This window comes from Globicephala melas, chromosome 6 (genome assembly GCF_963455315.2).
Source record: "Globicephala melas chromosome 6, mGloMel1.2, whole genome shotgun sequence".
NCBI lineage: Eukaryota > Metazoa > Chordata > Mammalia > Artiodactyla > Delphinidae > Globicephala > Globicephala melas.
Window position 1 is genome coordinate 24,059,385 of NC_083319.1, and position 25,171 is coordinate 24,084,555.

The 25,171-nt window shown below is 41.8% G+C and overlaps 1 protein-coding gene across 1 annotated transcript in view; it reads right to left on the reverse strand.

The window, feature by feature from the left end:
- The window catches only part of PALM2AKAP2 (PALM2 and AKAP2 fusion), a 638,407-nt gene that overhangs the window by 553,128 nt on the left and 60,108 nt on the right, over nt 1-25,171 (reverse strand). The gene's annotated exons all lie outside the window — the stretch shown is intronic.

Consider the following 25,171-nt stretch of genomic DNA (forward strand, 5'->3'; position numbering starts at 1 on the left):
ACTGGGTGCCATTCAGGCAATGGTCTGTCCCTTTTGTTCAGACACTGGGAGGGTCTCTGCTTTTGCCTACAACAAACAGGAGAACTGTAATTACACAATGTCAAATTGCAGCTGGCCGTGCTATTTTGGATTTTACATTGTCCTGGAGAAGATTTACAACCAAAAAGATGGGATGCCTCCCCACTTGAATGGTGGCTGTATTTACGGTACCTGAAGCCTTGTAACACTCTGCAGTCCTAATTCCACTTCTCATGGTGAAGAGAGGGTTAGCGAGCCCAAATCTAGTGGTTTACACCGCATGCAGCTGTGGAAGCCTGGTGTATTTGTTTCCTAGGGCTGCCATAACAAAGTTCCACAAACTGAGTGGCTTACACAACGGAAACTTATTGCCTCATATTTCTGGAGGCTAGAAGTCCAAGATCAAGGTGGTGCAGGGCTGGTTCACTCTGAGGGCTGTGAGGGAGCACATGTTCTGCTCCTCTCAACCTCCTGGTGGTTTGCTGGAAATACCTGACATTCCTCAGCTTATAAGTGCATCATCCCGATCTCTGTCTTCTTTTTCACATGGTGTCCCCCCGTGTGTGTGTCCATCCCTGTGTCCGAATTCCCCCTTTTTTATAAAAACACAGTCATACTGGATTAAGGCCCACCCTAATGACATCATCCCAACTTGACCATCTGCAAAAACGCTATTTCCAAATAAGGTCATATTCACAGGTACTGGGTATTAGCACTTAAACATCTTTGGCTGGGGTCAGGGAGGGGTACGGGGTGGGGGAAGGAATTCAACCCATAACATCTTGGTTCCAATGAAATGTTATGTGGATGTCCCCCCACCCCGTGTGTCTGGGGGGTGAGGGGGGGCGACAAAAGTAGACCAAAGCAGAGCTTCTCTGATTGGCATGAGGGTGCTGGGTCCCTTCGGTCCTCTCAGTGTAGCTCCCTTCCTGTGGGCTCTAAGAGGGCTCTGCAGAGTACAGCTTAACGTTCCCTGGTTTTAGGGCAACTCAGTTGAGAGAAAGGGGACCTGGATTTATTTTTCCTTTTTTTTTTTAAATGAGCACGTGTCAAAGATTTATTTAACTCTTTGATAAGAGAACCAGTAAGGTGTTACAACCAGATCAAAGGAGCATTCAAGAGCATACATTAACAAGGCAATCTGGAATGCTGAAAGGAATTTATAAATAAATGCAAAACTAGTCCATATCCACCCTGAGATAACCAACTGCGTCTCCACTGGACAAAATTCATTTGCATTTCTATGGGCAAGAGTCATTTGCATTACTATCAGTTTTCCACCCATGACAGAGTTACAAAATAGCTCAAAGGCAACGAAAGGTGCAGATAACCGGGAAGGGTGCATCAGACAACACACCCAGTAGTCTTTTAGGCCCATTTCAAAGTCTTTCACAATTTTTCCTGGTAGAATATATGCCTCCCAGGTATTAGGACCACCTGCCCATATATTACCAATCACCTAAGGCATTTACATCCCAGAGGCGGGGGGAGGGGGACGAGGGTCTGCTGGTTGGGGAGGAGGTGCCCTCCTTCAGGCCTCGGAACTATTAGGGTGGCCCCTCCTCTCCACCTCACTCACTGCTGCCCCCAAGGCCTCGACATGGGGAGGGGAAAGGGTAAGCTGGGATGAAGTGAGAGAGTGGCACTGACATACGTACACTACCAAATGTAAAACAGACAGCTAGTGGGAAGCAGCGGCATAGCACAGGGAGATAGCTAGGTGCTTTGTGACCACCTAGAGGGGTGGGATAGGGAGTGGGGGAGGGAGATGCAAGAGGGAGGGGATATGGGGATATATGTATACATATAGCTGATTCACTTTGTTATACAGCAGAAACTAACACACCATTGTAAAGCAATTATACTCCAATAAAGACGTTAAAAAAAAAAAAAACCAGCAGGGAAATGGGACTTCAGTGTTTACAGGACTTCCTTAGCTCTTCCTGGGAGCCCAGGCTTTCTGGAATCCAGCACCAAGCTTTCTCCTCCTATCCTTTGCCCCTGTTGCCAAGTTCTTCCCCTCCTCTGCCCCCGGCCCCACCAACTTTTCTCTCCCCCTCCAGCACACGCTTCAGGGGTCAACCCAGCCCTGGCCAGGCATCCCACTAGGGCCACTTCCCTGCACTGGAAGTCCCCCAGTCTCAAGATCAACCTTGTCTGTCCTCTGTCGCGCCTTTCAGCCACTTTGAGCTTTCAAGCTGAAAGTCTGAAACCAGAGACCTAAATTTTTCTAATTCACTTAGTGGCTATGTGACCTCAGTGACAGCTTTTTCCTAAACTTCAATTTCTGTCATCTTAAACCTCAGCATTATTGTGCATGTAAACGAGTATAGCAAGCGCTGTGGTCTTCCATCCAGATTCCCTGTGGGATCCAGGACTGGGACACTCATTCCCCCAGCTCATGACACAGCCCCTCCCTGGAAACTGCCCTCTGCCAAAGGGAGCTGCCTCACCTGAGGTCATGACCCCTCCCTGGGGGCAGCCAGCATGCCACGACTGGTCCAGGCAGGGAGTACAAACTCAACCCTCTTGCCTCAATTTAGAACATCTCTGAAGGGCCACCTCAGTTTCACTACTCCCCGTGGGATCAACTGGTGTCTCTGCTGCAACTAAATCACAGTTCAAGTCCTTCTGCCCAGTCCTGCCTCTTTCACTCCCTTACCCGTGTGCTCGCGTTATCCAATAAATTTCTTGCACCAAAGCCTTAAAGTCTCGGAGTCTGTTGGCAACACAATACGAGGTAATGCTCAGCATCTAGTAGGGGCTCAAATATGCCACCAGCAAGTTATATGACCTCAAAAAAAAAAAAGTTATACAACCTCCATCAAGTCACTTCTCTCTGGCCTCAGTCAGAAAACTAAGACAACCCTCAAATGGGCGCATGAGCCCCAATAACTGCTCTGTTTGAGCACCAACATTCTAACAGTTAGTTCCTGAATTCACAAACAGTAGCAGGATGGGTGTGTGCTTGGGAGACAGACATGAACCCCACCACTGCATGGGCTTCATCAACAGGCAATTCCCCGGGGATGCAGTTATGAGGAAGAAGGTCAGCCGGCCTTGGTACATTGGCTGAGAAGTGCAGCGGTGGGGGGTGGCTTGTTTTCTGCCTGCTCCAGTGGAAATTCCACATGATGGGGGCGGGGAGGTATCGCCCTGAGCAAGGGAAGCCAGCCTGAGATTGTTTTCCCTCCACATCCTGCCAGCCTCCCGAAACTGATATCCCTGGGAAAGCTGACATCTTACAGAGTTACATTCCCCCGTAGGTCGGCATCATCGTGGCCAGGCCCTCTGCAGCCCAGATAAGGGCTGGGATCTTGTCAGTCAGCCACATGGCAGCAGCCACACTGGGGGTGAAGTTTCAGTCACTTTGGGGGTCACTGCTTCTTGCTCAGCAATGCTTAGAAGAGAAGTACGTGGTGGAGCCCTCGATCCCTTGACTAGGGAACAGGATGGTCCTGAAACTCACGTTTCTCATTCTTGCTTGAGATCAAGAGGGATCTTGGGAACCACACAGCCCCAAACACTGGTGGAACTGTACGCTACCCTCTCACACACACATACATACTTCCAACTACTACCTGACTGAGATTCTTGCCACTTCACTCCCAAAGAAATAAACATACATAATTCAAGCTTACACAGATCTACTTGCTAGTTGTGAGACTGTGGACAAACAAAATGTTCCAAGGCTCAGTTTTTTCACGTCTAAAATGGGGATGAGTATTCGTGTAAGGAACACAAGCTGCTGTATGTAAACCCCAAAAATCTCACTGGCTTTACACAATAAAAGTTTATTTTTGCTCTCTTGAAGTCCAAACCGGGTGTTACCGAGCAGTGGTTGACCTTCAAGATGTGATTCAAAAGCCAGACGCCTTCCAGTTTATATCCCAACATCACCGTGCTTGTCTTCACAAGATAGAGGAGAAAAGAACACGGAGGGTCAGAGATGTGCGGGTGGTATGCAGGCCAGGCCGGGAAGTAACACACGAGACCTTCACTAGCAAGTCTTTGACCAAAGACTCAGTCCTACCACCAGGCTTAACTGCCAAGGAGTTTGGGAAATCGAGTTTAGCTGTGTGCCCAATGGCAGGAAGCCAGCCAATCCCTGGCCACAGGATGATAACCTCAGAGCAATGTTGTAGAAAGAAATAAAACGATTCGCACTCAGGTGCACAGTAAGTGTTCAACAGACATCAATTGTGGCAGATATTAACACCACAAGGGCGACAAAATAGGTCCCTGAGAAGTGGTTGGAGATGCTGCTTCAGACATGGGTCCTGCCCAGAAGGTTGACTTTGTTGTGCTTGGGCCCAAGTGACAATCACGATAAGCTCAAGGGGATGAACTCAAGCTCGTGCTTCTGCTGACTCCCCTCGGTGGGGGAGAGGCGGTGGGCTTCAGTTCTGAGTTAGGAGGAGGCAGGGGATCATGGATGCTTCGATTATACCTGCCATGCTGTGACCAGTTTCTCCCTAAAACGCCAGAAGGCTAACTAACATGACTTGGGACCACAAGAATTCATTACCCTTCTCAGGACTCCCAGCTAGGCAATATGAAGGATGTATGTTCTCCCGCTACTTTGATGCTGGCCCCGCTCCTTGAGAAACAATAACCTCGGTCTTATTCCTCTAGAGATATATTTGCCTCTTTTCTTGCTTATTTCAAAAGATCTCCATATATTACCTCCAAATGCCTCTAACTAAGACATTTGGGACAAAGAATCCACACTCAAATGTCTTTTCTCTGACTTCCAAGTTTCTCTCTTAATAGCAAGACAGAGGAAAGGAACTGTATTAATGGCAACATGTGGAACATAAACAAAAACAACAATTATTTGATACCCTCCAATCCATCACAAACACACACACCCACACGGGCAACATCAAAAACTCTTGGCTTCATTTGTCATTTTGACTTGGGGGCATGGGGAAAAAAGAGGGAAATGGGAAAGGAGAAAGCTAGGGGAAAACGAAGATAAAGTATAACATAATTGGGAGAGAAAGATAAGTACAAGTTCTTTGGGGCTATAAGCTATATATGTTGTGAATTGCTGTCCCACCACCTAAATAACTTTAGTTCTAGTAATCTAGGTTTATTTTAAGATAAACACCTTACAGCAAATAGTTTTTTTAGAGTTGAAAATGCAGAAAAACGAATAAAATGATCTTGTAACAAAATGCATTGGTCTTTTGCAAAATATTGGTTCACTGGCTTATGCAGATCTTCCAAAGGTTGGCTTGTTTTATTACACAATATCATACAATCCTGTTTGTTCCATAATTCGAAAAGATACATGCACCCCAATGTTCACTGCAGCACTATTTACAATAGCCAAGACATGGAAGCAACCTAAGTGTCTATTGACAGATGAATGGATACAGAAGATATGGTACATATACAAAGGAATATTACTCAACCATAAAAAAATGAAATAATGCCATTTGCAGCAACATGAATGGACCTAGAGATTATCATACTAAGTGAAATAAGTCAGAAAGAGAAAGACAAATATCGTATATCATTTATATGTAGAATGTAAAAAAAAAAGATATAAATGAACTTATTTGCAAATCAGAAACAGATTTACAGACAGAGAAAACAAACTTACGGTTACCAAAGGGGAATGGTGGGGTGGGAGGAGGGATAAATTAGGAGGTTGGTATTAACATATACACACTACTACACATAAAATAGATAATCAACAAGGACTTACTGTATAGCACAGGTGACTCTACTCAATATCCTGCAATAACCTATATGGGAAAACAATCTGAAAAAGAATAGATATATGTATATGCATAACTGAATCACTTTGCTGTACGACTGAAACTAACACAACATTGAAAATCAACTATACCCCAATATAAAATTAAAATTTTTTAAAAATCCTGTTTGCTGACTACCAGTCTCATCAGAAAACTTTTTAAGTGTCGAGAAGCTGTCAAGTTCATGGTGGCAGAAACAAGTTTTCCAAAATTCTAATTTTTGCTTGAAAACTTGTACTTTTGTCATGGGAAACAAATAACTGTCACTTGTTTTCCTTGAAGTAACAGGCTCGTTTTGTTCATTTTCAGGAAAATATCTGCCAAATACCCTAGTCTGAATAGGCACAGTTTGTCAATCATTCTTGCAAACAAAAATGGTGTTCCGTGAAAAATAATGGATTAATTGCACTCTCAACTCAAACACACTAGTGCTTTAACTCAAGACAACCATCATATCGCGAATGCAGCAAAGATACTTCATATATACTTCAGCACTTAGAATATTTTTTAAATGAACACAGAGGCCAAGATCTAATAAAATTAATAATTTTTTTACCACTTCCTCGGGTCAATCTTAAGTGAAACTGGCAGGTTTATTTTTTCACTTCAAATGAGTGGCAGCCCGGGATACAATGATGACTCTCTGATTCCTGCTAAGGACCCCATAGTTCTACACACCATTGGTTTTGCACCATCAGTGCAAATGTCAACACCATGAAATAGGCAAATGACATCTTCACGCTATTATGAAAATAGTTTGACTCCGAAGAACTCCTGAAGGGGTCACGGGGATTTTTATGGATCCTCGGACCACACTTTTGAACAGCTGTTATAGATCAAGCTGAAGCCCTCCTCCTCATCCACTCATCCCCATTCCTTCAACACCCACCACCTCCCTGGCACCAAAGTAACCGCAACTACAAGATTGGTATAATATCCTTAATATGTAATTTTACATATGACTGTATCCACTGAAAATCTATAGAGTGTTTATTATTTTGTTTTTGTTTTTTTTCTGCAGTACGCGGGCCTCTCACTGCTGCGGTCCCTCCCATCGTGGAGCACAGGCTCCGGACGCGCAGGCTCAGCGGCCATGGCCCGCAGGCCCAGCCGCTCCGCAGCACGCGGGATCCTCCCGGACCGAGGCACGAACCCGCATCCCCTGCATCGGCAGGCGGACTCCCAACCACTGCGCCACCAGGGAAGCCCGAGTATTTATTATTTTTACATGTAGATAAATATCACCCTGTGCATATCATTTTGCAATGTTTTATTTTCACAAAATCATGTATTTTTGAGCTTCATCCAGATTCAAACAGGTCTCGCCCACTCTTTTTTTTTCTTTTTTTTTTCGCGGTACGCGGGCCTCTCACTGCTGTGGCCTCTCCCGTTGCGGAGCACAGGCTCCGGATGCGCAGGCTCAGCGGCCATGGCTCACGGGCCCAGCCGCTCCGCGGCATGTGGGATCTTCCCGGACCGGGGCACGATCCCGCGTCCCCTGCATCGGCAGGCAGACTCTCAACCACTGCGCCACCAGGGAAGCCCTCGCCCACTCTTTTAACTGCCAAGTATGCCATTAAATGTATTACCCATTTTATTTATCCATTGCTTTATGCACATTTTTTTCGGGGTGGGGGCGGAGTCAAGATGGTGGTGTGGAAAGACACGGAGTTCATGTCTCCCCACAACTAGGGCACCTGCTGGATGCTGGTAGGGGACCTCTATGCCCAAGGAGATGGGAGGAACGCCCAAGCAAACTTGGAGGACTTGGGGGGACAGAGTGGGGAGGAGAAGTGGAGGCCAGACAGTACCGGCTCCCCTGAGGGGTGGCCGAAAGGGCGGAGGGGTTCCCACGCCTGGTGAGACCCTTGGGGGCTCAGATCAGGGGGGAGTGTGCCCAGCATTTCCCCCGCCCAATCGGCCGGGGAAGTCTACCCAGCTCTCGGCTGGGTCCTACGCCCTCAGAGGTCCCCTCCGGGTCGCGTTGGTCCTGTGGCATAGGTGGGAGGCTGGGAGAGAACAGGAGAGGCAGGCGGGAGGCGTGGAGGGGGTTTGCCCTGCCCACTCAGCCTGGGAAGCCTACTGGGCTCCCAGGCCGGGTCCCCCGCCCTCCAAACCCCCCACCCCCACCCCGGGGACCACACTGGTCCTGCAGGCATAGGAGGGAGGCCAGGGGAGAGCAGGAGAGGCAGGCAGGAGGGGACCTCCAGGACCGGAGGAGTAGGAGAGGGGCGGAGAGCATTGGCCCTGATCACTCCGGCCCAGGAAGCCTGCTGGGCTCCCAGGTGGGTTACCCCGCCCTTTGAGACCAGAGGTGGGAGGCATGCCTGGGCCCCTTCTGTTCCATTTAGCCTAAGCCCCACACCCCACACCCCCCAGGGCCTTTTCCAGCCCTGAGGGTCCTAAGCATAGGCCCCGCCCACCACCCAAACCCCACCCCTGCTTAGGCCCCACCCTCCACAGCCAAGGCTTTTTCTACCTTTTTCTTTTTTTTCTCCTCCTCTTTTTTTACTGTTGTGGTTCTGTTTTACCTTCCAGTGTTGTTGCATCTATATTTTTAGTTTTGTATTCTTTCTAACATATGTTAGTTTCCTAGTCTAATTTTATTTTTTACTTTGTTATTGTCCTCCTTTTTTTTTTTTTTGCCCCCCCTGCTTGGCCTGCTGAATCTTGGTCCATGAGCCGGGGGTCAGGCCGAAGCTCCTGCGGTCAGAGCTCCGAGTCCGAACCACTGGACTGACAGAAAACCTCAGACCCCAAGGGATATTCATCAGAGTGAGGTCTCCTGGAGGTCCTCATCTACAAACTCCAGCACTGGAAGCCTCAGGCCAAACAACCAGTAAGAAAAGAACACAATCCCACTCATCAAAAAAAAAAAAAAAAGGGATGGCAAAAACACACGTCACAGGTGAAAAAGCAAGGTAAAAACCTAAAACACCAAATAAACGAAGAGGAAATAGGCAATCTACCTGAAAAAGAATACATAGTAATGACAGTAGAGATGATCCAGAATCTCAGAAATAGAACGGAAGCACAGATTGAGAAGATACAAGAAATGTTTAACAAAGATCTACAGGAACTAAAGAACAAACAAACAGAGATGAACAACACAATAACAGAAATGAAAAATACTCTAGAAGGAATCAATAACAGAATAACTAAGGCAGAAGAACGGATAAGTGAGCTGGAAAAAAAAAATGGTGGAAATAACTGCCAAGGAGCAGAATAAAGAAAAAAGAATGAAAAGAATTGAAGACAATCCCAGAGACCTCTGGGACAACACTAAACGCACCAACATTTGAATTATAGGGGTCCCAGAAGAAGAAGAGAAAAAGAAAGGGTCTGAGAAAATATTTGAAGAGATTATAGTGGAAAACTTCCTTAACATGGGAAAGGAAAGAGTCACCCAAGTCCAGGAAGCACAGACAGTCCCATACAAGATAAACCCTAGGAGAAACACACCAAGACACATATTAATCAAACTAACAAAAATTAAATTCAAAGAAAAAATATTAAAAGCAGCAAGGGAAAAACAATAACATACAAAGGAATCCCCATAAGGTTATCAGCTGATTTTTCAGCAGAAACTCTACAGGCCAGAAGGGAGTGGCAGGATATACTTAAAGTGATAAAGACAAAAACGTACAACCAAGATTAGTCTACACAGCAAGGATTTCATTCAGATTTGATGGAGAAATCAAAAGCTTTTCAGACAAGCAAAAGCTAAGAGAATTCAGCACCACCAAACCAGCTTTACAACAAATGCTAAAGAAACTTCTCTAGGTGGGAAACACAAGAGAAGAAAAAGACCCACAAAAACAAACCCAAAACAATTAAGAAAATGGTAATAGGAACATATATACTAATAATAACCTTGACTGTAAATGGATTAAATGCCCCAACCAAAAGACACAGACTGGCTGAATGGATACAAAAACAAGACCCATATATATGCTGTTTACAAGAGACCCACTTCAGACCTAGGGACACATACAGACTGAAAGTGAAGGGATGGAAAAAGATATTCCATGCAAATGGAAATCAAAAGAAAGTTGGAGGGCTTCCCTGGTGGCGCAGTGGTTAAGAATCCGCCTGCCACTGCAGGGGACACAGGTTCATGCCCTGGTCCGGGAAGATCCCACATGCCATGGAGCAACTAAGCCCATGCGCCACAACTACTGAGCCCATGTGCTACAACTACTGAAGCCCATGTGCCTAGAGCCCGTGCTCCACAACAAGAGATGCCACTGCAATGGGAAGCCCGCGCACCGCAACGAAGAGTAGCCCCTGCTCGCCACAACTAGAGAAAGCCTGCACGCAGCAACAAAGACCCAATGCAGCCAAAAATAATAAAATAAATTTATTTTTTTAAAAAAAGGAAAGCTGGAGTAGAAATACTCGTACCAGATAAAATACACTTTAAAATAAAGACCGTTATAAGCGATAAGGAAGAACACTACATAATGATCAAGGGATCAATCCAAGAAGAAGATATAACAATTATAAATGTTTATGCACCCAACATAGGAGCACCTCAATACATAAGGCAAATGCAAACAACCATGAAAGGGGAAATCAACAGTAACACAATAACAGTAGGGGACTTAACACCCACTTACATCAATGGACGGATCATCCAAACAGAAAATAAATAAGGAAACACAAGCTTTAAATGACACAATTGACCAGATAGATTTAATTGATATTTATAGAACATTCCACCCGAAAGTGGCAGAATACACTTTCTTCTCAAGTGCACATGGAACATTCTCCAGGATAGATCATATCTTGGGTCACAAATCAAGCCTTGGAAAATTTAAGAAAATTGAAATTGTATCAAGCATCTTTTCTGACCACAACGCTATGAGACTGGAAATCAATTACAGGAAAAAACTGTAAAAAACACAAATACATGGAGCCTAAACAGTGCAATACTAAATAACCAAGAGATCACTGAAGAAATCAAAGAAGAAATCAAAAAATACATAGAAACAAATGACAATAAAAACACGATGACCCAAAACCCACGCGACACAGGAAAAGCAGTTCTAAGAGGGAATTTTATAGCAATTCAATCTCACCTGAAGAAACAAGAAAGATCTCAAGTAAACAATCTAACCCTACACCTAAAGCAACTAGAGAAAGAAGAACAAACAAAACCCAAAGTTAGTAGAAGGATAGAAATCATAAAGATCACATCAGAAATAAATGAAAAAGAAATGAAGCAAACAATAACAAATAATAAAACTAAAAGCTAGTTCTTTGCGAAGATAAACAAAATTGATAAACACTTAGCCAGATTCATGAAGAAGAAAAGGGAGAGGACACAAATCAATAAAATTACAAATGAAAAAAGAGAAATCACAACAGACACTGCAGAAATACAAAGGATTATAAGAGACTACTACAAATGACTATATGCCAATAAAATGGACAACCACGAAAAAATGGATAAATTCTTGTCATGGTGCAATTTCCCAAGACTGAACCAGGAAGAATTAGAAAATATAGGGGCTTCCCTGGTGGCGCAGTGGTTGAGAGTCCGCCTGCCGATGCAGGGGACACGGGTTCGTGCCCCAGTCCGGGAAGATCCCACATGCCACGGAGCGGCTGGGCCTGTGAGCCATGGCCGCTGAGCCTGCGCGTCCAGAGCCTGTGCTCCACAACGGGAGAGGCCACAACAGTGAGAGGCCTGCGTACCACAAAAAAAAAAAAAAAAGAATTAGAAAATATAAACAGACCTATCACAAGTAATGAAATTGAAACTGTAATTTAAATCTTCCAACAAACAAAAGTCCAGGACCACATGGATGCACAGACGAATTCTATCAAACATTTAGATAAGAGCTAACACCGATCCTTCTCAAACTCTTCCAAAAAATTGCAGAGGGAGGAACACTCCCAAATTCATTCCACGAAGCCACCATCACCCTGATAACAAAGCCAGACAAAGATATCACAATAAAAGAAAATTATAGACCAATATCACTGATGAACATAGATGCAAAAATCCTGAACAAAATACTAGCAAACAGAATCCAACAACATATTAAAAGGATCATACACCATGATCAAGTGGTATTTATCTCAGGGATGCAAGGATTCTTCAATATATGCAAATCAATCAATGTGATACACCATGTTAACAAATTAAGAAATAAAAACATATAATCATCTCAATGGGTGCAGAAAAAGCTTTTGACAAAATTCAACACCCACTTATGATAAAAACTCTCCAGAAAATGGGCATAGAGGGAACCTACCTCAACATAATAAAGGCCATATATGACAAACCCACAGCAAGCATCATACTCAATGGTGAAAAACTGAAAGAATTTCCACTAAGATCAGGAACAAGACAAGGACGTGCACTCTCACCACTCTTATTCAACATAGTTTTGGAAGTCCTAGCCACGGCAATCAGAGAAGAAAAAGAAATAAAAGGAATACAAATTGGAAAAGAAGAAGTAAAGCTGTCACTGTTTGCAGATGACATGATACTATACATAGAAAATCCTAAAAATGCCACCAGAAAACTACTAGAATTAATCAATGAATTTGAAAACTACTAGAATTCTAGTAGAAAACTACTAGAATTAATCAATGAATTTGGTAAGGTTGCAGGATACAAAATTAATGCACAGAAATTTCTGGCATTCCTATAAACTAACAATGAAAAATTGGAAAGAGAAATTAAGGAATCAATCCCATTTACCACTGCAACAAAAAGAATAAAATACCTAGGAATAAACCTGCCTAAGGAGGTGAAAGAGTTGTACTCAGAAAACTATAAAACACGGATGAAAGAAATCAAAGATGACACAAACAGATGGAGAAATATACCATGTTCTTGGATTGGAAGAATCAACATTGTGAAAATGCCTATACTACCCAAAGCAACCTACAGATTCAATGCAATCCCTGTCCAACTACCAATGGCATTCTTCACAGAATTAGAACAAAAAATTTTACAGTTCGTATGGAAACTCAAAAGACCCCGAATAGCCAAAGCAATCTTGGGAAAGAAACACGGAGCTGGAGGAATCAGGTTCCCCAACTTCAAACTACACCACAAAGCTACAGTAATCAAGACAATATGGTACTGGCACAACAGAAATACAGATCAATGCTACAGGATAAAAAGCCCAGAGATAAACCCACGCACACATGGTCACCTAATTTGACAAAGAAGGCAAGAACATACAATGCAGAAAAGACAGCCTCTTCAGTAAGTGGTGCTGAGAAAACTGGACAGCTACACGTAAAAGAATGAAATTAGAACCCTCCCTAACACCACACACAAAAATAAACTCCAAATGGATTAAAGACCTAAATGTAAGACCAGACACTATAAAAACTCTTAGAGGAAAACATAGGAAAAACACTCTTTGACATAAACCACAGCAAGATCTTTTTTGACCTACCTCCTATTAGAGTAATGAAAATAAAAACAAAAATAAACAAATGGGAGCTAATTAAACTTAAAAGCTTTTGCACAGCAAAGGAAACCATAAACAAGACAAAAAGACAACCCTCAGAATGGGAGAAAATATTTGCAAATGAAACAAAGGACAAAGGATTAATCTCCAAAATATACAAACAGCTCATGGAGCTCAATATCCAAAAAAAAAACAATCCAATTAAAAAATGGGTGGAAGACCTAAATAGATATTTCACTAAAGAAGACATACAGATGGCCAAGAGGCACATGAAAAGCTGCTCAACATCCCTAATTATTAGAGAAATGCAAATCAAAACTACAATGAGGTATCACTTCACAGAATGGCCATTATCAAAAAATCTAGAAACAGTAAATGCTGGAAAGGGTATGGTGAAAAAGAAACCCTCCTGCACTGCTGATTGTGAATGTAAATTGATACAGCCACTATGCAGAACAGTATGGAGGTTCCTTAAAAAACTAAAAATAGGGGCTTCCCTGGTGGCGCAGTGGTTGAGGATCCGCCTGCCGATGCAGGGGACACTGGTTCGTGCCCCAGTCCGGCAAGATCCCACATGCCGCGGGGCGGCTGGGCCCGTGGGCCATGGCCGCTGGGCCTGTGCATCTGGAGCCTGTGCTCCAAAACGAGAGAGGCCACAGCAGTGAGAGGCCCACGTACCGCAATAAAATAAAATAAAATAAAAATAGACTAACATATGACCCAGCAATCTCACTACTGGGCATATACCCTGAGAAAACCATAATTCAAAAAGAGTCATGTAACACAATGTTCATTGCAGCACTATTTACAATAGCCAGGACATGGAAGCAACCTAAATGTCCATTGACAGATGAATGGATAAAGATGTGGCACATATATACAATGGAATATTACTCAGCCATAAAAAGAAATAAAATTGAGTTACTTGTAGTGAGGTGGATGGACCTAGAGACTGTCATACAGAGTGAAGTAAGTCAGAAAGAGAAAAACAAATGCCGCACGCTAATGCATATATATGGAATCTAAAAAAAAAAAAATGGTACTGATGAACCTAGTGGCAAGGCAGGAATAAAGACATAGACATAGAGAATAGATCTGAAGACACGGGTGGGGGAAGAGGAAGCTGGGGCAAAGTGAGAGAGTGGCATAGACATATATACACATGTATATACATGTAAAATGGATGGCTAGTGGGAAGCAGCTGCATAGCACAGGGAGATCAGCTCGGGGCTTTGCAACGACCTAGAGGGGTGGGATAGGAAAGGTGGGAGGGAGACGCAAGAGGGAGGGGATATGGGGATATATGTATGCATATGGCTGATTCACGTTGTTGTACAACAGAAAATAACACAGTATTGTGACGCAGTTATACTCCAATAAAGATCTATTTTAAAAAAAAAAGATTTTTTTTTCTCTTGAAAATATTAGTCTTTCTCTTCTTTATATTTTTTAAGCAGTGCCTTTGGGACCATATTATGAAGTGTTCCATACATAGAAAAGGCTGTACAGAGCACGCATGTGCTGTAGAGAATAACATATGAATGGCTCCCCAAGGACAAGGGTGCACTCACACCCCTGAAAGAGCCTCCGGTGTGGTGGGGACTGGTGTGGACAGGCCAGGGTGAGTGGGTCTGGTTTCTCACTCATGAGGTTGGCAGGGCTTCAGGTACCCCATGAAGACATGAAAAGACATCATTCTTGAAGGTTAAGATGAAACTTGCTATTTTACTCACAGACAAGGCCCCCCTTTTCTGGGACTGAAAGATACACAAAGTTTCCTTGTTTCCCCTAAAGCGGGGGGTGGGGGCTCAGGTAGGAAAGACAGGTCATTTTCCACTGTTCCCTTTCAGCACAAGAAAGCACAGTGATTTTTTTTTAATGCTTTTCACATTTCTGAGGTCCCCAGGTTATACCGTGACGAACAGGTGATGGGTTCCATCAGCAGCTATGAGAACTTTCTGCATTTTTATTTTTAAAAGTGGTTACTATGTAGTAGGGGTTTTTGAATTTCTTTTTCAGACAGTTTAAAAAAAGAGGGAAGGTTCTGAGGTTGGAGTTGAGGTTCAGAGGAATGAACTGGACTTGGGGTGGATCAGAGATGAGTGTGATTTGCAGTTCTGGGACTGGGTAGTTGTGTGACATTGAGCAGGTCACGTAGAGCCTCTGAACTTCAGTTTCTGCATTTGTCAAGGGACACCTTCCTCATCCCCTCGCTGGGATTGTCACACCAGACACTGTGGCCAGGATGTCCGGCACGATATCAGCACACAATGAGCAGCAACTAGGGGTGCTCATTCATCAGCCACAAGAATTATGCCAGAACTAAGGGATTCTTTTAATTATCAGAATTATGGATTTGACTTGAATCTACGAGTCTGAGAAATGTTATAAGTACAACTTAACTCTTCATTCCTCCTGAGCTGCCATCCATTCAAACTAAACTTTCTGCAATCGGCTTCCACCCCACCACTCCTCAGAAACTTTCTTCCCAAAGCAGCCATGACGTCACAGGCAGAACCCGATGGCACCTCTGTGCCCTCCTCATATCCAACTTCTCCATAGAACTGATGCCACTGACAGCTCACTGCACCTTGAGACTCTGCCCTCGTTGTCTGCTCTGACCCTTATTTCTCCCGGCTTTCCCAAGCTCCCGGGCAACAGCATCTTTCATGGACGTCTACCTGGCAGTGTTCCTCGGGGCTTGCTCTTCAGCCCTCATCTCATCCCACTTTTCACTTCTCTCCCTGAGTCATCTCGTTTGCTCACACATACAGGTAAGACCCATATTTCCATCTCCAGACCTGGCCTCTCCCTGAACTTCAGATTCTGCTTTCTGACTCTCTAATGATCCCCTCCATGCTGCAATCCCCCAGACGTCTTTAAAGTTGACGCGTCCAAAACTCACCATCCCACATGCCTGCATCCCGAATATGTGCTTCCTTCTGTTGGACCCACTGGGGTGAATTTCCTGTCACCACCCACTTGGTCCTCTAAGTCAGGAATATTAATGAGGCCTAGAAGCATCTTAGTAGTCACCAGTTGTATAAAAGCTGCGTCCTTTTTAAAAAATACACCTCTCTTCTGGAACTCTCCAGTCTGTCCTCACCTGCCTGGTTCAGGTCCCTCCTAAGTGACCCCTCTGTCTTTAGTCTAGTGTCCTTCAAATCCAGGCTCCAATGTGCATCCAGGATGATCTTTCTAAAGATCATCACACACACACATAGAGGCGACATACTGAGTGCCAACTTGATGTGACCATATAGTTTATCAGCCAGAGACACTATTTTTTTTTTTTTTTTTTGTGGTACGCGGGCCTCTCACTGTTGTGGCCTCTCCCGCTGCGGAGCACAGGCTCCGGACGCGCAGGCTCAGCGGCCATCGCTCACGGGCCTAGTCGCTCTGTGGCATGTGGGATCATCCCAGACCGGGGCACGAACCCGCGTCCCCTGCATCGGCAGGCGGACTCTCAACCACTGCGCCACCAGGGAAGTCCAGACAGAGACACTTTTGATCATGAAAGGGTGTGCTATGAACAATTACACTGGAACAACAGATGAATCCTAAGTCTATGTCAGGCACTGTGCTAAGTGCTTTATACACCAATACGCTTATCAGGTAGCTATTATTATTACTTAAAGATGAGGACATTGAGGCTTGCAGAGGTTAAATGGCTGGCCCATGAGCACACAGCTAGAACCCCACAGTTTGCATAAGTGAGATTCAAACTCAGCATCATCTGACCCTGGAGCTCAAACTCTTATTTGAAATCATCATCCTTTATTTTAAAAAATGTGTTATGCCTTCCTTTTATTTCACAACAAAGCTTTCATGGTCTGACATAACCCTTGCCTTCTCTCTGACCCCCTCTCCATAGGAACCGTTCCCTGCAGTGGGGCACAACCACTGGCTGCTTCTCACCTCAGCGCACTTACTCTTTGCTTTTCCCAGATATCTTAATCTGATTCCTTATACTCCATCACACAGCTCACATGTGATCCCCGCATGTTAGATGCACCTCCACTGGGCTCACTCAGCATCCTGTGTACATATAAGTCAGAACCCCATGAGTAGAGTTTGCTCAGTTGTCTTCTTCAAACTATTCTTGTTGAATGCTTTGTTTATTTTCCTTCAAATGGTCCTGCTTTCTAATAAATTTGTTCAAACTATAATTTTTCCCTCTAAATACTACTTTGTGCCTCATGCATTCTGACATATGATGATCTTTTTAACCCAAGGATTTGGGGGACTATTTTTGGTTTTGATTTGTTTTTGTTGTTTGTTGGTTTCCAGAAAAAGGAAAGTTTTTTAACTCTTTTATTGTTATTGATTTCTAATTTTATTGCATTATAATTACAGAACACAGTCTGCATGATACTGAATAAAATAATCTTTGGAATAAATTGATCTTTTTCTGTGGCCTAGAACATGGCCAATATTAATAAATATACAAGGTACAATCCAAATGTACATATTCTATGGTTATTATCAAAAAGGCAAGATATAAAAAATGTTGGAGACGATGTGGAGAAAAGGGAGCCCTCACACACTGTTGGTGGGAACGTAAATTAGTGCAGCCACTACGGAGAACAGTAAAGAGGTGCCTCAAAAAATTAAGAACAGAACTACTATATCATCCAGCTATCTCACTTCTGGGTATTTATCTAAAGAATATGAAAACACTAATTGAAAAGATACTTGCACCCCTATGTTCATTGAAGCATTATTTACAATAGCCAAGGTATGAAAACAACCTAAGTGCCCATCAATGTATGAGTGAATAAAGAAGTGTGTGTATATATACATACACACACAATGGAATACTACTCAGCCATAAAAGAAAGATGAAATCTTGCCATTTGAACAAAGTGGATGGACCTTCTGGGTATTATGCTAAGTAAAATAAGTCAGACGGAGAAAGACAAATACCATATGATTTCACACATATGTAGAATATAAAACATGGTTTTAAATAAATGAATGGACCAAACCAGATAAAAACAAACAAATAAATACAGAGAAAAGAGTAGTGGTTAGCAGAGGGGAAGGGGAGTGGGGGGAGGGTGAAACAGGTAAAGGGGATCAACTGAATGGTGACAGATGGAAACTATACTTTTGGTGGTGAGCACAGTGCAGCGTATACAGAGGCAGAAACATAATGTTGCACGTATAAAAAAAGTACATATTCTATTTGTTGGATATATGTGATATGTATCTATTTTTTCAGGCTTATTATTCATGTTATGTAATTCTTCTATATTTGCTTATTTTATCAATAAGCGTGCTCTGTCAATTGGTGTCCCAGAAGGCTATATTAAATTCCAACTACCCTTTTTAAAAATTGTATTCCCTTGGGCTTCCCTGGCGGCGCAGTGGTTGAGAGTCCGCCTGCCGATGCAGGGGACACGGGTTCGTGTCCTGGTCCGGGAAGATCCAACATGCCGCGGAGTGGTTAGGCCCGTGAGCCATGGCCACTGAGCTTGTGCGTCCGAAGCCTGTGCTCCGCAACGGAAGAGGCCACAACAGTGAGAGGTCCGCGAACCCAAAAAAAAAAAAAAAAAAAAATTGTATTCCCAGCACTTAGTACAGGTACTAGATGCAATACAGTTGGTTGTTGAATAAACGAAGATACTGCCATGACTTTCTTGATACCTAGGATTCGCCTTATTAGAAACAAGTCCCATAGAGCCCAGCTGAACTTACCTTTAGCTGTGACTCAGCATGTCCTTGTCCACTCCAGTGCCACCCCAGTGCCACTAGATGAGAAGGGTTACAGAGTGGCCAGAGACCGGGGCCTTGAAAGGGCCAAGGCAAAAGAGGGGCACTGGTGCTTAAACTTCATTAATTTTGGCAACTCTTTCATTTGTGAAAGTGCTTTCTTCTGCCTTAGCTATTTGGTTTTAACTTCATGCCAGTACCACCAGGGAAGCAAGGCAGGTTTTATTATCCCAGATCTACAGCTGAGAGTCTGAAGGACTAGATCATAATATGGGTCACACAGTTAATCATAGAGAACGATAGTTAATGAAGAAGCCCAGTTCAGTGTTCTTTCCACAGCAGTAGGCAGGAGCCCACTCATCACTTTAAAAAATTAAAAGGCATCTCATTTTGAAACATGTTTGAGAATTTGATTATCTCCCCTTCAATTAATTCATGATCACCAAATCATGGTAAATCAACAACGACAATTATATGGAGGAAACTGCTGGTGGGAATATAAAATGGTGCAGCTACTGAGGAAAACCATCTAGAAGTCCCTCAAGAAGCTGAACATAGAGTTAACATATAATCCAGCAATTCCACTCTCTGGTATTTACCCAAGAGAATTGAAAATTTATGTTTGTCCAAAAATGTATATCTAAATGTTCATAGCAGCATTATTCATAATTGCTATAAAATGGAAACAACCCAAATGTCTATCCATTGATAAATGAATAAACAAAATGTGGTATGTCTATACTTTGGAATATTGTTCAGACAATAAAAAGGAAGGACTGATATATGCTACAATATGGATGAACTCCGAAAACATTATGCTCTGTGAAAAAAGCCAGACACAAAAGGCCACGAGTTGCATGATTACACTTATGTGAAATGCCTGGAATAGACAAATTCATAGGGATAGAAGGTAAATTAGTGGTTTTCAGGGGCTGTGGAAGGGGAAAATGAGGAGAGACTGCTAATGAGTATGGATTTCTCTTAGGGGGTGACAAAAATATTCCGGAATTAGATATGACAATAGTTGCATAACCTTGTATTTATGATACTAAAAACCAATGAAGGGTGAACTTTATACCATAGGAATCATATCTCAAATTTTTAAAAGCATATGGCAAATCAAGAATCGTAGATCACTGCTCTAAACACCAAAAGAAAATCCTCCCCCCACAAAAAAAGAAAAGAAAATTCTGAGGAAGCAGCACAGCACACAGGAGTGTGAACTTTGGAAAAAGATGGAGCATGTTCAGGGCAGAAAGAGAGACACAGACGTAGAGAACAAACGTATGGACATCAAGTGGGGAAAGTGGCTGGGAGGTGGGGTGGTGGTGGCGGTGTGATGAATTGGGAGATTGGGATTGACAGGTATACAGTGATGTGTATAAAATAGATAACTAATAAGAACCTGCTGTATAAAAAAAAAATAAAATTCAAAAAATAAATTAATTAATTAAAAAAGAAAAAGATGGAGCATGTTCAAATTCTACCCTTCCAATTATGACTTCCAGAGCTTGGGCATTTTATTTAATTTCTCTAAGCATCGATTTTCTTACCTGTAAAATGAGGGCAATATTACCTTATTTCATGGGGTGGTTGTGAGGATTAAATGAAACCATTCATGTGAGACAGCTAGTACAATACTACACACTTAATAGGTATCGATAAATGACTGATATTATCATTATTACTTTTATTATCACTATTATTATCATTTTCACATCTTTCAGATCTCTCATATCTAATAATTTTTTCGTGCTATTCTTATTTGACACTTCTAATAACAGATTGTGAGGGTTTCCAGTTTCTATGCGCATAATCGTGGCAAATTCTTCAAAACACATGGCTTAAAGGAAAGTCTATTTTTAGTATACTGAGCTATCTACTGTGCCTGTTCCATGAAATAAATAATAATTAGCAAAACAGCTGCCAAAAAGCATGTCACAGGAATTCATTCACTACTTTGTTATAAATAGCAGTAGAAATGTTGGCCCATTGCGCCCCCTTGCGTACGTTCAGGAGAACTACCTTTACTCTAGAGAGAAGGTACCTTAGAGCGTTGCAATTCAAAGTGTGGTCCTAACCTAGAAGGAATTGAAAAATTCTGAGAAATGCACAACCTTCCGAAACTGAAGCAGGAAGAAATAGAAAATACGAACAGACCAATCACAAGCACTGAAATTGAAACTGTGATTAAAAATCTTCCAACAAACAAAAGCCCAGGACCAGATGGCTTCACAGGCGAATTCTATCAAACATTTAGAGAAGAGCTAACAGAATCCAACAACACATTAAAAGGATCATACACCACGATCAAGTGGGATTTATCCCAGGGATGCAAGGATTCTTCAATGTACACAAATCAATCAATGTGATACACCATATTATCAAATTGATGAATAAAAACCATAAAAAAAAAACTGGACAGCTACATGTAAAAGAATGAAATTAGAACACTCCCTAACACCATACACAAAAATAAACTCAAAATGGATTAAAGACCTAAATGTAAGGCCAGACACTATCAGACTCTTAGAGGAAAACATAGGCAGAACACTCTATGACATAAATCACAGGAAGATCCTTTTTGACCCACCTCCTAGAGAAATGGAAATAAAAACAAAAATAAACAAATGGGACCTAATGAAACTTAAAAGCTTTTGTACAGCAAAGGAAACCATAAACAAGACGAAAAGACAAACCTCAGAATGGGAGAAAATATTTGCAAACGAAGCAACTGACAAAGGATTAATCTCCAAAATATACAAGCAGCTCATGCAGCTCAATATCAAAAAAACAAACAACCCAATCCACAAATGGGCGGAAGACCTAAATAGACATTTCTCCAAAGAAGATATACAGATTGCCAACAAACACATGAAAGAATGCTCAACATCACTAATCATTAGAGAAATGCAAATCAAAACTACCATGAGATATCACCTCACACCAGTCAGAATGGCCATCATCACAAAATCTAGAAACAATAAATGCTGGAGAGGGTGTGGAGAAAAGGGAACCCTCTTGCACTGTTGGTGGGAATGTAAGTTGATACAGCCACTATGGAGAACAGTATGGAGGTTCCTTAAAAAACTAAAAATAGAAACTACCATATAACCCAGCAATCCCAGTACTGGGCATATACCCTGAGAAAACCATAATTCAAAAAGAGTCATGTACCAAAATGTTCATTGCAACTCTATTTATAATAGCCAGGACATGGAAGCAACCTAAATGTCCATCAACAGATGAATGGCTAAAGAAGATGTGGCACATATATACAATGGAATATTACTCAGCCATAAAAAGAAACGAAATTGAGCTATTTGTAATGAGGTGGATAGACCTAGAGTCCATCATACAGAGTGAAGTAAGTCAGAAAGAGAAAGACAAATACCGTATGCTAACACATATATATGGAATTTAAGGGGAAAAAAATGTCATGAAGAACCTAGGGGCAAGACAGAAATAAAGACGCAGACCTACTAGAGAATGGACTTGAGGACACGGGGAGGGGGAAGCATAAGCTGTGACAAAGTGAGAGAGTGGCATGGACATATATCCACTACCAAATGTAAAACAGATAGCTAGTGGGAAGCAGCTGCATAGCACAGGGAGATCAGCTCGGTGCTTTGTGACCACCTAGAGGGGTGGGATAGGGAGGGTGGAAGGTGGGGAGACGTAAGAGGGAAGAGATATGGAAACATATGTATATGTATAACTGATTCGCTTTGTTATAAAGCAGAAACTAACACACCATTGTAAAGCAATTACACTCCAATAAAAACATTAAAAAAATAAATAAATAAAATAAAAAACAAACAAATAGAACAAAGTGTGGTCCTCAGATCAGCAGCATAGGCATCATGTAAAAAGCTTGTTAGAAGTTTAGATCTCAGATTCCACTTCCAAATCAGAATCTGCACTTTAACAGTCTCCCTGGGTGATTGGTATACACACTGAATTTGAGAAATACCAGCAGAGAACATATGGTAAACACTTATTTTCTTAATTCAGGAAACATTTACTGAATGTCTTATATTGAGTGTTAAGTGCTGTACCAGGAACTGGAAATACTAAGATGAATATAATTCTTTCCATAAAGAAATTTGAGATTAAAATCCTGTAATAATTGTGCACCTTAAAAAGGAGAATTTTATGTAACGTGAATTATACCTCAATTAAAACAAACAAACAGAAAGAGTATAGTAAGTCAAGAATTATAGAAAACTGCTCTAAAATCCAATAGAAAAATGCCAAGGAAGCAGCATAGCACACGAAAGTGTGGACTTTGGAACAAATGGACCATATTCAAATTCTACCCTTCCAATGATCAATATAGTACAATCATGCAGAGTCCAGTGGTACACAGAGAAGAGAATGAACTCTGATTGGAAGAACTGAAGGAAATTTCAAGGAGGACGTGGTATTTGAGATGGACCTTAATAACTATGAATTCACCAGGTGGAGAATGTTGGGGAGAGTATTCCTTTCTGAAGGAATGTCAGGAGCAAAGGCACCCATGTTCAAAGGCATGTGGTGGATTAGTGGGATGTCAAGTCCTTTAGTATGTCTTTGGTGATCAGCACATTGGTAGAAAGGCAGTTACCTCCGGGGGGAATGGGTTATGGGAAATTCTCACTTCCTATAGTATACATTTCTATACATTTAAAAAGTTAACAATAAAACAAGACAAGAACAAGAAATGTCTAAGATTAATTGTCTAAACTTTCACCAAAGTAAACAGAAATCAATGAAATAGAATATGGTCAAACAAACAAAATATCAACAAATTTGACAAACCCTTAGCCAGACTGATCAAGTTAAAAAGAAAAAAAACCACAATTACCAATAGCAGAAATGATAGCGGGAACATCACTACTAACTTTAAAGTCATTAAAGGGACAATAAGAGAAGACTGTGAAAAGATGTTTGTCAATAAACTCAGCAACTTAGATGAAATAGACAAATGTCTTGAAAGATAGAAATTAATAAAACTGACTCAGGAAGAAATAGGAAATCTGAGTATCTCAATATCTGTTAAAGAAAACTGATTTGTGGGATTCCCTGGCAGTCCAATGGTTAAGACACCTCGCTTCCACTGCAGGGGGCATGGGTTCGACCCCTGGTTGGGGAACTAAGATCCCGCATGCTGCGTGGCATGGCCAAAAAATAGAAAAAAAAAAATCAATTTGTAATTTAAAACCTTCTAACAAAGAAACTTCCAGACCCAGATATCTTTACTGATAAATTCTATCAAGCATTTAAGGAAGAAATAATACCAATTCTACCAGAGAACGGAGGAAGAGAGAACACTTCCCAAGTCATTTTATGAGACCAACATTATCTTGATACCTAAGCCAGGCAAACACATTGCAAAGAAATGAAAAACTGAGACCAACATCCTTCATAATATGATTGCAAAAATCTGTAACAAAATTTTAAGAAATCAAGTCAGGCAATGTATAGAAAAGGTTAATCAGCATGGATCAAGTGTTTGAATATTTAACGTTTGAATTTCAATTATTGTATTTCACCATATTAACAATCAAAGAAGAAAACCCACATGATTTGCTCAATAGATGCAAAAAAAAGTATCTGACAAAACCTAACACAAATTTCTTATAAAGTTAAGCACATATGTACCACAGACTCAGCAATTCCACTCCTGGCTGCTACCCAAAAGAAATTAAAACACATGTCTACACAAAGATTAGTATGTAAATGTTATAGCAATTTTATTCATAGTAGTCAAAAACTAGAAACCATCCAACTGTCCATTAACAGGGGAATGGATAAACAAATTGACGTATATCCTTACAACTGAAACTACTCGGCAATAATAAAAATGACCTTTAACAACATGGATGGACTTGGAGGAAATTATGCTAAGTGAAATATCAGACAGAGAAAGACAAATACTGTATGCTACCACTTACATGTGGAATCTAAAAAAATATAACAAACTAGTGAACATAACAAAAACAAGATTCACAGATATAGAGAACAAACTAGCGGCTACCAGTGGAGAGAGGGAAGAGGGGAGGGGCAACATATACGTAGGGGATTAAGAGGTACCAAACTACTGCGTATAAAAGAAATAAGCTACAGGGACATATTGTACAACACAGGGAATAGAGCCAATATTTTATAATAACTGTAAGTGGCGTATAACCTTTAAAAATTATGAAACACTATGTTATACACCTGTAACTTACATAACATTGTACATCA